The sequence below is a fragment of the Lissotriton vulgaris genome, chromosome 6 (assembly GCF_964263255.1).
Source record: "Lissotriton vulgaris chromosome 6, aLisVul1.2, whole genome shotgun sequence".
Lineage (NCBI taxonomy): Eukaryota > Metazoa > Chordata > Amphibia > Caudata > Salamandridae > Lissotriton > Lissotriton vulgaris.
The window spans coordinates 1,529,650,341-1,529,667,768 of NC_141694.1; the positions used below are offsets into that span (position 1 = coordinate 1,529,650,341).

General features: G+C 46.6%; 1 protein-coding gene across 1 annotated transcript in view; it reads right to left on the bottom strand.

Annotated features, from left to right (window-relative positions):
* Nucleotides 1-17,428, bottom strand: part of PAK5 (p21 (RAC1) activated kinase 5) — an 856,297-nt gene that overhangs the window by 216,515 nt on the left and 622,354 nt on the right. The window lies entirely within an intron of this gene.

Genomic DNA, 17,428 nt, shown 5'->3' on the forward strand with positions numbered 1-17,428 from the left:
CATGTAATAATAACCCTGAAACATAAAACCTAGGAGACGCTGATCGTCCGGGTGTACCGGGAGCAACCGGAACGCTGACTCGATATCTGACTTCGCCATCAGCGCCCCGGGCCCCAGGCGATTCAAAATGGCTACGGCCTCATCGAAGGATGCGTACCGCACCGAACACACTTCTGGGTCTATTGCATCGTTTACAGAAAGACCACGTGGAGCTGACAAATTATGAATCAGTCGAAACTCACCCGGGTCCTTCTTGGGGACCACCCCTAAAGGAGAACAAACAAAATTCTGTACCGGGGGTACACTAAATGGGCCGGCGACCCGACCTCGAGTAACCTCTTTCCGGATCTTTTCCTGAACCACGGTCGTATGTTGCAGGACGGAAAGTTGATTTTTACACTTCTCCACGCCCTGAAAGTCCCCTACCGGGATGCGGAAACCATTCGAAAATCCGTTCCGCAGCACCCCAGCAGAAGTACGATCCGGGTATTCACTGAGCCAGGGAATCATCGCCAAGGTATCAATCGGGGTAGGTAAAGGCGCCCCTCGGACTACGTTAGACCTGTTTGGCGCCTCCTCTCCCCCCGTTATCACCCGTTTTGGCTCTGCACGTGGACTCAGGATGGGACGACCCGCACCCACTACATTCATGTTTAAATTTACACGATCCCTGGGGCCTGGTACATTTACCTTTGTTGAAATTGAAGCAGAACCCCCTTTTTCCTGTATTGCCGGCAGGTCTCGAGTAATCGTCGGTACTCGTACCTGACCGAAAGGGCGTCCCCCCATAATGGCGGGAGGATTCGCCAACATTACTTCCTACCAATGGCATTTTCAACATACCTGTCTCCTTCATTTTATCCCATGTCAAAGAATCATAACAATCCCAGGTTAAGCTTTTATTATGCTCTTTTGCCTTTCTAAAAAGATTATCGTAGCAGAACCAATGGATACCCTGGTGTGATGTCGAGTACCCCATGATTCTTGACTGATAGGTCGGCAACTCGGAAAGCAACTCGGGCCTACGTTCCCCCAAGATTGACGTAAAAATTCCCCATGCATTGCCCCAATTGCCGATAGTCTCATTTACTTTAAAGGCGGCCATTTTTGCGCGCCAAACACTCGGATGCATAAGATCTTTCTGACCCATAACATGCTCCACCTCATAATGATCAACAAGCAACGAGAAGATGTTCACGTACTCCCCCGCCCAAATCTTCTCCTTAATTGCCAAAGGCACATGTTGACCCAACCTTTCTCTACGAGAGGGTGCTGACTCATCCCTCGCAATCGGCAATGGCCGCTTACCTGCACCGGACGCTGCATCTGCGGTCGCAATCGTCCCTTGCGGCTTGTCAACAACTGCAACCGGCGCGGACGCCTTGGCTGCATCCCGTTTCTCGCGTAATTGCTTCATCAGCGCCTGGGCCTCGGCAGCCGTGGCGCCCTTACTACTGTCGCCCAACCACGCTGCAAGTTGTGCTGCCAGCTCGGGCGGCATATCCTCGTTGGACACCGGGGTGACCACCACAGGAATCGGATTCCCCTCCACTGGTACTGGGGTTGGCGCTTCGAGCGGGGTACAGGGAACCGGGGCGTCTCCCCCAGCTGGTCCCCTCCTTGGCCTCTTGGCTCTTCCTCCCGGAGCTGCTCCAGCCGACGGACGCTCCGGCCCCCCTTCCCCGTCTCTCTCCGCTACCCGCTTCTTCAGCTCAGTCATCTCCTTCATGAGGACCCGAACCATCTGTTCGGTCGTCATTCTCTTCCCGCCTTTCTTGGGCATTTCTCCGACAGAGTATCTGTAAGACAAAAGAAAGATTACAACGCTCAAAATTGGCTCTTCGTTCCGTCTCGAGCTCACGTGCAGCGAGGAGGTGCAGCTTCAGAGCACAGGAACAAGAGGATGTCTTCCGGTCTTGCGTCCCTTTTTATCCGTCTTCAGGGCGGGCGTAAACCCGCCCCCGCCTGCCCCGAGGGCGTGGCCAGCCGCGTCAGTGTCTAGGCCAGCCCACTCTAGGGCGGGAAAGAGCGCGCCCCGGCTACGCCGCTTCGGGCATACCAGCCGAGACGCGCCTCCCGCCCAAAATGGCTTCCCGGGGGGATCGAGGTACTCTGCCATACGTTCGGGGGGACCGAGTGGTCGCCCCTTTCCAATAAAATGGTAACTGGTAGTATGCTAAATGCAGATTAAGTTTATAGTACAAAATAACTGAACCAAATCTAGGGGCCGATTCACAGAACTAACTTATGACAAAATCCTAAACTTACTGCTTTTGGTATTCACAGAAGGCATTTAGTAGTCTTAAATTAGGATTTTGTCCTAAATTAGGATTTACTCTTAAATTAGTATTTTCTCTTAAGTGTGGATGTTGTCTTAAATTAAACTCAAGACAAACTTAAGTTAAACTTAAGTTTAAAAAGACAACCAGTGGTAAGAAATGTGATGACCCACAGCTCACTTGAAGTATTACTACTGTCCACAATAGATCTTTGACAATAGACTACTAGGAGCTGTCTCTCACTGTACATGTGAGACATGTGGGTAGGCCAGGGAAATAATCATCAGGTGACAGACTTGATCAGGCTGCAGCCTCTTTATTGGAGAAATAGCGTATGTAATTGTACATATTGTAAAACAATCAGGGCAGGTAGCACTGCAGGACCGAAGGATAAAACATAACAACAATGCAATATTCTCTGCACAAATCACACATGTAAAAAATGGAAAGACTGCTAGACAATGTATTCCAGGGCTTGCATTGTTTACTCTTTCTACAGAGGTCTTGTTCAGAGTTTTTAATGCACTCAACAATCCGCAGCTGGAAGAATTGGACAAAAAGTGAGCTTGCAATGAAGAGGAATGGGAGTGGGAAGGATCTAGCTCTCCTCGTCAGAGGCTGGCTGTTCAGTACAGTAGAATTTTACAAGACTGCGGCAAAATCAGCAGTCCGCATTAGCAACAGTAATATATATAGCAAGTATCTGTTAGCGATTTATGTTCAAACAAAGCAAAAGAAGACTTTCAACTTGCATTCAACCACCAGCCTATTTGACACCAGATGATTGGCCAGAGCTACCTCCTTGGAGAACTGGGAGAAAGACTTTCAGAACCCTGACCATGGCTTTAAGTTACAGAAGATTGATGCATGCCTTGATGTCTTCACCTGACCATAAGCCATAATTGAAGAGGATGTTTAAAAATTCCTAGATGTGTTTTAAAAAGGCAGTTGACTGTGGTCTAAGACTCTACCCTTTGGAAGATAAGAATTCTGATAATGCTAAATCATGGGTCTGCTAAGACAGACCAAGGGGCAGGTCAGGGTAAATGTGGAGCTTTACGTACCCGGAAATGCTATTCATTAACTAGTAAGATCTGCAATTCGATGGTTCATTCTGTCATGAAGCACTATATGGAAACCCATGGCCAGAAGACCTACAAAGTATACATTATGGTGAAACAACTATGGAGGAAAATTGTCCAGAGGAATGACTTTCTGAGGCACGGAAAGACCACATTTATTGCAGCGTTCATGACATCTCAATTATACTGAAGCCAAGAAGGGAGTCGAACGATGATTTGGGCTTGCTGCTGGTGAACAACTGACATGGAGACAGGATAAGATGAGAGAGAGAGTGGGAGCGAGCAAAAAGTGTTGAAACGTTCGTTCTGGACATGCTGGTTATCCATTCACTAGTAAAGAAAGCTCCAAGAACATAGTAGATGCCATATCGCCACTGGCAAGACTTTGGCAAAATTAATCCAAAGAACTTTACACTGCCTCCCAGGAGAGATATGTCAACAAGGTGTTTCAGTATTTTCTATATAATGTGTGGGAATGAGAATTATCTTTTGTGCATAGCTGACAATAAGCATAGTGCCCAGAACCTTACTTGGGCAAGAAAGATTTCACGTTGAATAGGTCAAGTGTGGGTGTTAAGCTTTTTTCATGAACTACTGTAAATCCATGTATTTGTTTTATCAGCCAGTGAAGAAGGACATTGTGGGCTTCTTTACAATAACTTAGCTATGATGCAAGGTGAGATCCAAGGCGATCCAAGGTAAGGCAGTGGTGCCTTCAGTTCTCAATGCATATTGCCCAAGAATCCTGGTTTAACTTTAACAACTGTTTATAATATAATTGTTAGACACCATCTTGATGAAAAGGAAGACTTACTATCTTATCAAAACAAGCTTAAAAACAGATATCCACTTCAAAAAATCAAGCTTACTGTAAATCTTGACTCATCAACAGAAGGCTAAAATCGTTTAAAAGCAGTGGGAAAAATCTGAGAGTTGAAATGGTGTAATTGGAAAGGGGCGACCATTCGGTCCCCCCGAACGTATGGTGGAGTACCTCGATCCCCCCGGGAAGCCATCTTGGGCGGGAGGCGAGTCTCGGCTGGTATGCCCGAAGCGGCGTAGCCGGGGCGCGCCTTTTTCCTGCCCTAGAGTGGGCTGGCCTAGACACCGACGCGGCCGGCCACGCCCTCGGAGGCAGGCGGGGGCGGGTTCACGCCCACCCTGAAGACGGATAAAAGGAGCGGAAGCCAAGAAAGCATCCTCTTGTTCCTGTGCTCTGAAGCTGCACCTCCCCGCTGCACGTGAGCTCAAGACGGAACGAAGAGCCAATTTTGAGCGTTGTAATCTCTCTTTTGTCTTACAGATATCCCGTCTGAGAATGCCCAAGAAAGTCGGAAAGCGGGTCGGTACCGAGGAGATGCTCCGCATACTCATGAAGGAGATAGCCGATCTGAAGAAAAAGGTTGAGGCTAAGGACGGGGAGGGAGGACCGAAACGGCCTTTACAGGGAACAATCCCAGGTGGAAAAAGCAAGAGGCCCAGAAGGGGAGCACTTGGGGGAGAGACCCCGGTTCCCGAAACCCTACGAGAGGAGCCAACCCCGGTGCCGAAAGAGGGGAATCCAATCCCTGTGGTGGTCACCCCCGTGAACAGGGAGGATATGCCCCCCGAGTTAGCGGCACAATTGGCAGCGTGGTTGGGAAACGATAGCGAGGGCGCCACGGCTGACAACGCCCGGGCAGTAATGAGGCAACTGCGGGAATCTAGGGAGGCTGCGAAGGCGCCATCTTCTGTTCCCCCACAGGTTCCGGCGGCTGGAAGTACAGCAGACCCAAGTTCGGCGACAAGCGTGGGGTCTACTTCAGGTAAGCGGCCATTGCCGATTGCGGGGGAGGGGTCTGTACCTTCTCGAAAGGAGAAGATTGCCCAGCACGTCCCACAAGAAATCAAGGAATTGATTTGGGCGGATAAATATGTAAACATGTTTTCATTGCTTACCGACCATTACGAGATCGAGCATGTGAAGAGTCAAAAGGAGCTCATGCATCCGAGTGTTTGGCGCGCAAAAATGGCCGCCTTTAAGGTCGACGAGACCATTGGTACTTGGGGCAGAGCGTGGGGCATTTTTACTTCCATCATGGGTGAGCGCAGGCCTGAGTTGTTGACCGAGTTACCCATTTATCAGTCGCGTATTATGGAGTATTCTGTGGCATATGGGGGTAATCAGTGGTTCTGCTATGATAATCTGTTTAGAAAAGCTAAAGAACACAACCCATTGTTGTCTTGGGATTGTTACGACTCCGTGTCTTGGCAAAAAATGGAGAGTACAGGGATGTTGAAGGTGCCATTAGTAGGGAGTAACGGGGGGGAATCCTCCCGCCAAAACTCTGGGACACCCTTTCGGACGGGTGCAGGTAACGAGTACCACTCGAAGCTGAGTGGCAACACAGGTAAAAGGGGGATCTGTTGGAATTTTAACAGAGGCAAATGTACCAGGCCCCAGGGGTCATGCAAATTCAGACATGAGTGTGGGGGGTGCGGGCAGCCATCCCATCCTGAGTCCATGTGCAGAGCCAAAACGGGTGATAACGGTGGTAAGGGAGGCGCCAAACAGGTCTAATATAGTCCGAGGGGCGCCTTTACCGACCCCGATTGATACCATGGCAATGATTCCTGTGGCTCAGCGAATACCCGGATCATGCTTCCGCTGGGGTGTTACGGAACGGGTTTTCATATGGTTTCCGCATCCCAGTGGGGGATTTTCAGGGGGTACCAAACTGTAAGAATCAAATGTCGGTCTTACAGCACACGGCGGTGGTGCAGGTAAAGATTGGGAAAGAGGTGACTCGAGGTCGTGTCGCCGGTCCATTCGATTTGCCACCGGTTGCTAACTTTGTGTGTTCTCCTCTAGGGGTGGTCCCCAAGAAGGACCCGGGTGAGTTTCGGCTGATACATAATTTGTCAGCCCCACGTGGTCTTTCCGTGAATGACGCGATAGACCCGGAAGTATGTTCGGTGCGGTACGCATCTTTCGATGAGGCCATTGCCATGTTGAATCGCCTGGGGCCCGGGACGCTGATGGCCAAATCGGACATCGAGTCAGCGTTCCGGTTGCTCCCGGTACACCCAGACGATCAGCGTCTCCTTGGTTTTCAGTTTCAGGGTCGCTATTACATGGATAGATGTATGCCAATGGGATGCTCGATTTCATGTGCCTATTTCGAGAAGTTCAGTTGTTTTCTGCAGTGGGTATTCACGAGGAAGACAGGTTTTCAACATGTTATGCACTATCTCGATGACTTTCTGTTTTTGGGGGCAGCCGGGGATTCTGAGTGTGGACAGGCATTACATGAATTTTGTGTCCTAATGAATCAATTCGGTGTGCCATTGGCGCCAGGTAAGACTGTGGGTCCCTCGACCTTGATCGAGTTTCTGGGGATCGAGCTCGACTCGGTGGAAGGTTGTTTTCGATTACCCAAGGAAAAAGTGTTAAAATTCAGGTTATCCCTTGAGACATGTATTCGTGCAACGAAAGTAAACCTGCATCAATTGCAACAGGTGGTGGGTCAGTTGAATTTTGCCCTAAGAGTAATGCCGATGGCGCGCCCTTTTTCCCGCTCGATTGCACAATCCATGGTCGGCTTGAAGGAAGGACATCATCGCACGAGACTCTCGGCAGAGGTTCGCCAGGACATGCGCATTTGGATTGCATTCCTGGCGGATTTCAATGGTCGAATTGTCTGGAACAAACCAGCGGTGTCTTCCGAGGAGTTGGGGCTTTGGACAGACTCGGCGGGGAGTATGGGTTTTGGCGCCATATTGGGTACACAATGGTCGGCTCAAAAATGGCCGTCATGGTGGCATGAGTGCGGGTTGACGAGTAACATTGCTTTTCTCGAACTGTTCCCTATTCTGGTGGCTTTGAAAACATGGCCAGAAGGGTTTAGGGATCACTCTGTGGTGTTCTGGTCTGATAACATGACCGTGGTTGAGTGTATCAATAGTCAGGCAGCACGATGCAAATTGATTCTGAGACTGCTCAAGGAAATTGTGTTGTTGTGCATGCAACTGAATGTACTGTTTAGGGCGCGACACGTGCCGGGGGTGATGAACCAAGCGGCTGATGCGCTTTCTCGTTTCCGTATGCAGGCCTTCTGGGGTTTTCTGCCCACAGCGGACCCGGTGGTGGCACCCTTTCCCGAAGCTCTCTGGTCTCTCGGTGCCCCGAACTACAAGACCTCGTGGGAGAGAGTTTAGCACCCAGGACGAGGAAGGCATATGAAGGGGCGTTCCGTTCCTATTGGGCCTTTTTGGGTACTGCCGGGGGGAGCTTTGGGGTCAGGAAGAGTTTGTAGTGAGATTCCTGCTCTCTTTACATCAGGCAGGCAAGTCAGTAGCTACGGCCCAGAGGCATCGGGCCGCCATTTCCTTCATGGCAAGGGCTCATGGGATCCAGGACCCGACAGCGTCTTTCGTTGTGCAGAAAGCGCTACATGGGTGGCAACGCCTTGAGGGTCGCAGAGTAGACGATAGGCACCCGATAGGTCTGGATAGGTTGGCCCTGTTATTGTCCGTGCTACCGGTAACATGTTCATCCCAGTACGAAGCAGTGTTGTTCCGAGCCGCATTTGCATTAGCATTCCATGGGGCTATGCGGGTAAGCGAATTAGTGGCAAAGAACAAGCAGGATACGATGGGGGGACTGTGCCGGGAACACATTCAGGTCAGGGAGGAGACAATGACGGTCTCGTTTGTCAGGTCCAAATCCGATCAGGGTGCAATCGGGGACTGCGTAATCATCCAGAGGATCCCCGGGTCTTCCATGTGCCCTATTGTGTGTGTAGAGGAATATTTAGCGCAGAGGGTGGCAGCATGGGGGGGGACCTTGTTAAGACACGCTGACGCCACCCCACTGACGAGGTTTCAGTTTCAGCGGGTGCTTGCGATGTCGATTTCGGCCGCGGGCTTGAACCCCGGCGACTTTGGGACCCATTCCTTTCGGATAGGGGCTGCTACGGAGGCTACAGCCAGGGGTCTGAATGTTGAACAAGTAAAACGTGTGGGGCGTTGGTCCTCGAACTGTTATAAGAGGTATGTGCGGTTGCACATGTTGTGAAGCTGTAATGATGTACTCACGCTTCTTGTTTTTGTTTGGTTTTCAGTTGCGCAAGCCTACGAGGCGGGGCGGACTGTGGAGCCGACCCGACACCGGGGGGCCAGCGGTCAGACATTACCGGCTGTGAAAAAGGAGGTGTGGGTCGTGGGCCACTCATACGTGAGGCGTGCCGCGGACGTATTCAAAGCAGGTGACATGATTCACGTGGCTGGGGAATACGGGTACAGTGTGTCCTTCTACGGAAAGGGCGGGCTCTGTATTGACCAGTTTCGATCATTTTTCGAGGGTTTGTTAGGGCGGACGAGGTCACCGCCGTCTGTAGTCATAGTACATCTTGGGGGCAATGATTTGGTGACCACTGGTAGACGACTTCTTCTTGAGGCGATGCTTTCCACGGTAAGTTGGTTGGCGAGAAGAGTTCCAGGGTGCACAATTGCATGGTCCCATATGATCCCACGAAAAGTGTGGCGGGGGGCTATTTCTGTTTCTGCTCTGAATCATTCAGTAAGGAAAATTAATAATAAAGTGAGTAGATTGTTCCGTTCAAGTACACTGCATTCTATTTCGCATGGTTGTATTAAAGGGGACAGTATGTATTCGGGGGATGGTGTTCATTTGTCCCGGATGGGGAACGAGTTACTCATAGGAGACCTGATAGCCTGGCTAAAGACTTTATGACATGACCTTTAGGCAGGAGTGTTGTGGGGGGTCCGGATAGCCGGTCAACTATCCGGCCTTTGGCGGTAAGGTCATGATCGGTGAGCAGTAATTCGAAGATCCCTATGAGGGGGCGTCACCCATTACGGATGGGAGCGCGCGGGGGAGGTGGCCAATTGGCCCCTCAATGGGGAGGCGGTCCTGTCTAAGGAGAGGCCGCCGGAAGGAAAGGAAAGGTGGTCAAGGCCCCTTCCTGGATAGGAGGGGCTACGGCCCCTCCTGGGGAATTTCCCGGGGCCAGGACATCTGCGACGGCAGATGGGTAAGTTGTGTGGGGTGCGGGAGGGGGTTTACGCTACCTTTTAGACACCTCACACGAGTCCTCGAACGACCGTTAAATGGCGTCGAGTTTATTGGGGCCCCCGTCAAGTACAAAGGGAAATTGGTAGATGCACTTGAGGTACGCCTCTGTGCGGTCACTCCTCTCACAAGTGAGGGGGGTATTTCTGGTTTAGGGATCTGACACCGGTTACGACCTTGCCGTTGGCCCTTAACGTTAGGATGTACAATTTCAAGTCAAATGTTTTGTAGGATGTTAGTTCGGCTAGGAGAGCCTTTGTATTAGAGATCTGTTAAGGTTAGCCAAACATCGTAATGTGGAAATGAAATTGTACATAATATGAAACTGTTATTTTAATGTTTTAATTTTGTTTCATATTTTAAATAAATACGGCCGGGAAGGGTGACTCCCTTCCCGCCTTCCAAAAGTTCAAGAACGGTTTCCGGTTTCCCAATTCTTGGGGATTGTGTTGAGAGGGGGTGGCGGGTATCTCAGCCATATGGAAAGGGGCGACCATTCGGTCCCCCCGAACGTATGGTGGAGTACCTCGATCCCCCCGGGAAGCCATCTTGGGCGGGAGGCGAGTCTCGGCTGATATGCCCGAAGCGGCGTAGCCGGGGCGCGCCTTTTTCCCGCCCTAGAGTGGGCTGGCCTAGACACCGACGCGGCCGGCCACGCCCTCGGAGGCAGGCGGGGGCGGGTTCACGCCCACCCTGAAGACGGATAAAAGGAGCGGAAGCCAAGAAAGCATCCTCTTGTTCCTGTGCTCTGAAGCTGCACCTCCCCGCTGCACGTGAGCTCGAGACGGAACGAAGAGCCAATTTTGACCCACCCACCAGCCCCTGAGGACAGCGATTCGTTGTGAATACAGTTGATATAGTATCTTTTGTTTTCTCTGTTTTCTTACAGGTTGTGATGATATCGTGAAATTTCTTAAGATGCAATAAAGATTGGTTATTTTCAGTATATTTCGCAAATAAAGTTTTGGAACAAGGATTGAGCAGTATTCACGCTTGGTAATAAGTGATGTTTGCTTTGTAATCTTAGTAACTTAGTTAGACTTGTCGTATTTATTTTGGTCGGGCGGTAAGGTCATGATCGGTGAGCAGTAATTCGAAGATCCCTATGAGGGGGCGTCACCCATTACGGATGGGAGCGCGCGGGGGAGGTGGCCAATTGGCCCCTCAACGGGGAGGCGGTCCTGTCTAAGGAGAGGCCGCCGGAAGGAAAGGAAAGGTGGTCAAGGCCCCTTCCTGGATAGGAGGGGCTACGGCCCCTCCTGGGGAATTTCCCGGGGCCAGGACATCTGCGACGGCAGATGGGTAAGTTGTGTGGGGTGCGGGAGGGGGTTTACGCTACCTTTTAGACACCTCACACGAGTCCTCGAACGACCGTTAAATGGCGTCGAGTTTATTGGGGCCCCCGTCAAGTACAAAGGGAAATTGGTAGATGCACTTGAGGTACGCCTCTGTGCGGTCACTCCTCTCACAAGTGAGGGGGGTATTTCTGGTTTAGGGATCTGACACCGGTTACGACCTTGCCGTTGGCCCTTAACGTTAGGATGTACAATTTCAAGTCAAATGTTTTGTAGGATGTTAGTTCGGCTAGGAGAACCTTTGTATTAGATATCTGTTAAGGTTAGCCAAACATCGTAATGTGGAAATGAAATTGTACATAATATGAAACTGTTATTTTAATGTTTTAATTTTGTTTCATATTTTAAATAAATACGGCCGGGAAGGGTGACTCCCTTCCCGCCTTCCAAAAGTTCAAGAACGGTTTCCGGTTTCCCAATTCTTGGGGATTGTGTTGAGAGGGGGTGGCGGGTATCTCAGCCATATGAACTGTGTTCAGAAAATCAGGATAACAATGTCCTCTATTAATGAATTCCATATGTAAAGGGGAATTCTGACTCTGAGGTGGGAAGATCACTAAAACCAGGCATTAAGGGAGTAGATGGATGTTCCCACACCCTCTAATTATGAAAAACGTATATGAATACCCTCCCAAATGAACAGTCAACAGAAGAGAGCCTATATAATTACTCATCGACTTTCCAAGCTCAGATTCTACGATTTAAGTGGTTAGGAATGTCATGATTACTTACTAGTGATCTTCATTATTCCGAGTCCTCGGCTTCCTCGTTCCAGTCCTTACATACTGAGGTGAGTGTTCACTTGAGATATAGAGAGGTATCCCTTTTTTCATATCGAGGTAGAAGGCTATTTTTCATTTTCAAACTAGTGAATGTTGCGCTTCTTCCATATCAAATACGGCTGCCCTGCCCCATGGCCACATAACCACCACATTTCCAAGGAGGAGAAAGTCTCTGTGAATATCCCAAGAGTAAAGCACCAAACCCCTTCCAAGAGTGAGCAGGAGAAGCGAAGGACACAGTATGAAGAACAGCAATGCACAACTGAACAACAGTGAAGGAGTAAAGAGAAGGACCCTGCTTAACAGCATGTCAATCAAAATGTCTGACTCTGAAAGATAGGGCAGAGGATATAAACCAGTGACATGACTGTATTTTCTGACAACAATGTAAGACTGTAATGAACCTTAAAAGGAAGCAGGAAAAGAAGGACAGACCTCCCGCCCTAAATGGATCCCACAAGTGACCCAAAAATGAGAACTGAATAGCTGTTGCAGCCAAGATTCAAAATTTCCCGGGGAGCCCGTGGTGAAACAAAACATGAAGGGGTGAGTTAGAAGAACGTAAGGGCTGACTGGGCAATAGTGGGCTCAGCTATGACAGATAGGCAAAAAAACAATAGAAGCCTCCATCAGGACATGGAATAAGGCCCTCTCCAAGAGATGGCATAGAAGCCGGCCAGCATCCCCAAAGAGTCTGCACTCTTATGCATAGACCCAGCAACCACTATAAGTGATTTCTTTTAGGCCCAGGGCATGGACAGACCTAGGCAGGCTGAAAAAAATGTAGGCCAGGTTGAGGAACTGCTAAAAAATCAGTCAAAAATGAGAAGAAAATCATGGAGTAATACCTAAGAGGCAGCCCACAAAAGAGTACTAGAACATCCTATGTACAATAGCCAAGGAAGCCACCTATCCCCAAGTGAGCACTCCAAGCCACCGGGGTTCCTATATTAAATAAAGAAAGGAACACCAGAGTGAAGAGTAGCAGAAGGAATCTACATCTCTAACTGGAGAGAGAAGGCATCTATGAAAGAAGCACGAGAAAAGCTCAATCATTCATACCCAAGGCAAGAAACTAGACACCAGCAGAATGGGGCCTTGGAACACAGGAAGCAGGAGAACGATGGGGCGGACCCTGGACCAGAAAGAAGAACAACTCACCAGTAGATCCAGCATAATCACCCATCAGGAACAAGGAAAAGAAGCACCTCTAAGAAAGACATCCAGAAGAAGAATTAGCATCCCTAAAGGACATTGACTCAAATGCTCAATACAGCAGTCAAGGGGCTGGCATTTGACCAAAGGTTAGGACTGACCCAGTAAGGTCCATCTGAAACTTCAGAGAAGAGGTGCAATAACCTAGCCTTATATTTCTTCTCGAAGGTGACAGACATTTATAGTGGCTTCAAAACAGATGGAGACCACATAATAGAGGGGGAGGAAGAACGTGCAGTAGTCTCCTCACAACAGGTTATTACTAATTTCCCAAAGATGGAACAGAAGGATCTAGAAATCTTACTAGACACGGTGAAGCCTGTTTCAACTCTGGATCCAGCACCTTTACATATTCTCAAAGCAGTAGCACCCATTACTGCCCCATTTTAATGAAGATCATGAATCAATCACTAGAAACATGCACAGTTCCTTTGTCCTGGAAACATGCTGTGATAAAACCACTGTTAAAAAAAGCAAACACAGATCAATAACAACCAGGAAACTACCATCCCATCTCCCTGCTACCATACATTGGCAAGCTATTGGAAAAACACGTCAATAGGAATGTGTCCAAATTCCCAGAGGCCGATCACTGCCTCCACCACCCACAGATGGCCTTCAGTGCACAACACAGTACTGAAACTGCCTTGCTGGTAGTAGTGGAGGAGTTAAAACTGTCACTGGACATTTGAAAACCAGCCGCATTGCTCTTATTAGCTTTGAGTGCTGCATTTAATACGGTAGATAACCTTATATTGTGCAGAAGGCTCTCAGACAATGGAATAAAGGGTTCGGCATTCAAATGGTTGACTTAATTCCTGAGTGATCGTTCATTTCAAGTACAGGAAAACAACATCCTCTCCAAAACCATGTCTCTGAAGTGTGGAGTCCCACAGGGTTCCTCAATGAGTCCAACACTTTTTAATGTTTATGTGGAACCACTTGCCAAAATTGGACTGGAATTTGATATTTCCATGACTTCGTATGCCAATGATACGCAGCTGATCATCTCCCTTGACACAAAAAACTGCAGGGATGGTGAGAGACAATCCTCCTGCCTGGTCAAAGTAAAAGAATGGATGACGGCAAGCAGCCTAAAGTTAAATGGAGATAAAACTGTGCTATTGCTCATTGGAAATAAGGCAATACTGAGGCCTATAATAAACTGTCCGGCATGCTTAGGTAAACCACCTATCCCGGCAGAAACAGTAAAAAATCTGGGGTTCTGGCTAGAAATGGATCTTTCTATGATCTCAGTGGCCAATAAGGTCACAGCAACCTGCTTCGGATTTCTCAGAAGTGTACGAAAATTTTTAGACAGAATACGCATCCAACTAAGGAATACAGTGATCCACTCGCTGGTAACCTCGCGACTTAATTATGGAAATTCACTGTTCCTGGGGGCACCTAAATATGTTACCCAGAAATTGCAAACAGCCCAGAATGCTGCTGCCAAAATACTGTGTAACATCCCGGCATGCGAATCAGTAAAAAAGCACCTACGAAAACGACACTGGCTCCCAGTGGAGGCCAGAATTAAATTTAAAGTATTAGCCATAACTCACAGAGCACGGCACAATAAATGGCCAAAAAAAGTAAGACATCTAATCTCCCCCTATGTTCCAAAGAGGCATCTGCGATCCAGCGCAGAAGAACGGCTAATACAGGCTAAGGTCAGTAGGGAGAGATAAGGAGGAAGATCCTTCTCCCACTTGGCTCCCAAATTATGGAATTCCCTACCACTGGAACTCAGGCGGATAGAGAGGGAGTTACAATTCCACAAAATGATCAAAACATGGCTGTTTACGCAATATCTTTAAGGTATAACTTGCCCAAGCTCAGTACTTGACTGCTCAGTGCTCGGAAGCCAAGAGTAGCCATGCGCTTTATAAAATAATATTAATGATAATAATAATAATAATAAGGCTGAAAAACAAAACACAGGGACATGATGACATATTCATTGTTAACTCACTCTATATAAAGGCAAAGAAGATAGCCAGTGAAAGCAGAACAGACAGTTAAATGACACTGAAAAGATACCCAAAAGCTGTCAACCCACTGTGCTAGGTACGGGTTGTGAAACACAAACATCAAACTCCAACCAGACACCGCAACCATGAGGGTCACCATGAGGGTCACTTCAAAGCATTAGTGGAGTCTAAATCAAACACAACACGCTGAACTTGCAATACAAAGATGTCTATGGTCCAGTCCAAAAAAGAACGGCGTCACAACTCACCCTAGAAATAGAGACCTAGAAATGCTTAAGCAAATGTTGCAAATGAGGAAGCCAGCAAAGAAAATGAAGCCCCTGCCAGAACGGTCACTTAAAAGCACCATGCTGAATCCCCAAAGGGGGGGGCAACGTGCCACCAGAGGTGAACCAGCATGATAACCATGGATCATGGATACAATAGCGTGGTAAACAATATCGTTGTCAAAAATACCATTTACCCTAATATTGTGAAAAAATACACATAATGGTAAGTACAAAATATATTGTTGACCATATTTCGTCCAAAAATAGACAAAAATTCGACTTGGTAATATAATGCAGATTAAAGTAGTACATTTAAAATATTTTAATACATACTTTTTATATAATCTTAATGAAATAAATTCTACTAATATGTAATGCTATATATATAAATATATACCTACATAAACACACTTGTGTTTATTTTTATATATATATATACTTTTGTGTTTGGGCAGTTGGTGAACAGAATATATATATATATATATATATATATATATATATATATATATATATATATATATATATATATATATATATATATATATATATATATATATATATAGATACATACATATATATATTCACAGAAAAAACCATAGGTTATAGTGGATATATAGTTAGGAATTTGCATTTACAAAACCTTGAAAATTCAATGAAAAAACCATTGGTTTTAGGCCATATATAGTTAGGGATTTGCATTTACAAAACCTTATTTTACTCGCATAAAACCATTGAAATTCCATATATAGTTATAAGCGCTAACTATATATCGCGCACCCGCAATCCACTGCTGATGATGTCACATATTACATCATTCATGACATGGTTAGTGACATCACTGATGACATCACTGATGACATCTCAAATGACATCACTGATGACATCACTGATGACATCTCAAATGACATCACTGATGACAACATCCAGTGACTGTATGTTTCTGTAAAGTTAAAATATGTCTTACATATTGAAGAATGAATGGATGTATAAGTGTCTGGATGAAGGATTTAGTAGGTGCATGACTGACTGTATGAGTGAGTGATTAAATGTGTCTCACTGAGTGCATGGGTTAGTGACTAAACTGTTTTAATTTGTGCATCATTATATCTGTTGTTCTACAAACTGCTGCATATGTTGATCAGTAGCTATATGAGTAACTGTATGGGTTATTCATTGGTTGTCCAAGTATTTGTATTGGAAACTGAGTGTGTGTGTATGGGTGGCTGGGAGGTGTGTGACTCTGTACATAGATGTGTGAGTAGTTGATTCACTATATGTATGGGTTCAAAAGTGCATGTGGAAACAGCTGTATGGGCGGTTGACTGTGCATGAGTGTATTAGTGAGTGAATGGATATCTCAGTGCTACATGTCAAAGTAAGTACATATGTAAAACACAGTACATGTGAGAGTTGACATATATAAATAACTGTGCATAAGAGCCAGTGAATGTGTGAGTGGCTGTATGGATCATTGTGAACATGTATCAGGGATTGTATAAGAGAGTAAATATGTGTTAGTATATGTTTGAATAAGTATGGTGTGTATAACTGTATAGTTGAGAAAATGGAGATGTGATTGATTTTTTGCATAACTGACTAGGTGTGTGAGTAACTCCATGGATGAGTGACAGTCTGTGACTGTCTGTTTACACTGATTGTATCTAAGGTTATATTAGAGTCTGAAGAGGTTCATGGTATTATCACATGAATGATATCATCAGTGATGTGATCAGTCATGTCAAATGAGATGTTATCAGTGATTTTATCAGTGATGTCATTTGAGATGTCATCAGTGATGTCACTAACCATGTCATGAATGATGTAATATGTGACATCATCAGCAGTGGATTGCGGGTGCGCGATATATAGTTAGCGCTTATAACTATATATGGAATTTCAATGGTTTTATGCGAGTAAAATAAGGTTTTGTAAATGCAAATCCCTAACTATATATGGCCTAAAACCAATGGTTTTTTCATTGAATTTTCAAGGTTTTGTAAATGCAAATTCCTAACTATATATCCACTATAACCTATGGTTTTTTCTGTGAATTTCATTGGTTTTTTAATAGCAAATATGAAAAGCTTTAAAATGTCAAGTACGTGATAGATAAAAACATTTTCGTATTTATGCACGCTGATGTGCTTTGAACGCTGCACCCCCCCCCTCCCCTCTTTTGTCTTAGTAGTACTCTCTCTTTGCAGATAGTGAACGGTAGTTAACGCAAGCCTTTGCCCCCGTTGTAATCCGTCGTGCCTGCTTGTCTCTCCATTTGATTGATTGTTGTCCAAGCATTTACTGTTTTAGAATTGGTTCTCTTTGGATCATTCTCTATTTACAAACAAGCACAAAGTCGCAATACTCTGTTTAGTCTTTGCA